We start from the raw sequence: 330 nt of genomic DNA, 5'->3' as shown, positions 1-330 counted from the left end.
CATGAAGGTGAGGACCTCAAGATGGGTTTTTGGGGTGGAGAAACCCAATTTTGGGTCATTTTCCCCACCCAAATCTACAAGACCATGAAGGGGAGAACCTCAGGATGGGGTTTTGGGGTGGAGAATCCCAATTTTGGGTGAGTTTCTCCTCTCAAAGTCTACAAGACCATCAAGGTGAGAACCTCAGGATGGGGTTTTGGGGTGGAGAAACCCATTTTTGGGTCATTTTCCCCACCCAAGTCTACAAGACCATGAAGGTGAGGACCTCAGGCTGGGTTTTTTGGGGTGAATCACCCCATTTTTGGGTCACTTTCCCCTCCCAAGTCTACA

Source organism: Gallinula chloropus (assembly GCF_964237585.1).
Source record: "Gallinula chloropus genome assembly, contig: HAP1_SCAFFOLD_564, whole genome shotgun sequence".
NCBI classification, from domain to species: Eukaryota; Metazoa; Chordata; class Aves; order Gruiformes; family Rallidae; genus Gallinula; species Gallinula chloropus.
Note: the sequence above shows the minus strand (reverse complement) of the source record.